The sequence below is a fragment of the Arachis duranensis genome, chromosome 5 (genome assembly GCF_000817695.3).
Source record: "Arachis duranensis cultivar V14167 chromosome 5, aradu.V14167.gnm2.J7QH, whole genome shotgun sequence".
In the NCBI taxonomy this organism is placed as follows: Eukaryota; Viridiplantae; Streptophyta; class Magnoliopsida; order Fabales; family Fabaceae; genus Arachis; species Arachis duranensis.
This window is the reverse complement of record NC_029776.3, coordinates 99,267,732-99,268,132: the sequence shown is the minus strand read 5'-3', so window position 1 is coordinate 99,268,132 and position 401 is coordinate 99,267,732.

Genomic DNA, 401 nt, shown 5'->3' with positions numbered 1-401 from the left:
ATGGTTGAGAACCAGAGGTCCCCAGCATGGTAACAACTTCCACATATATAATACATAATAATAGCGGAAAGCCGAAGGCAATCCTAGAACTTCCTCCAAATAATATCAAAGCTTATAAACAAGCTAAACCATAAATGGCATCTGACTAAAGATCCTTCAGTCTAACTAATACTTCCCTTTCCAATTCCTTCAGACCTCCCAACCACCAGCAGGGGTATAATGTAGCAAACACAGTTATATCAGACAAAGAAATATACAATTAGGAACAATTAAGGCATTTAGACAATTAGCAAGTATTATGCAGTCAAATAGGCAATCTCAAACAATTCACATAGTATGCATATGATGAATGCCTGTCCCTAGTGGCTGATGATATCATCTGTCGGTTATAGAGCCAACCC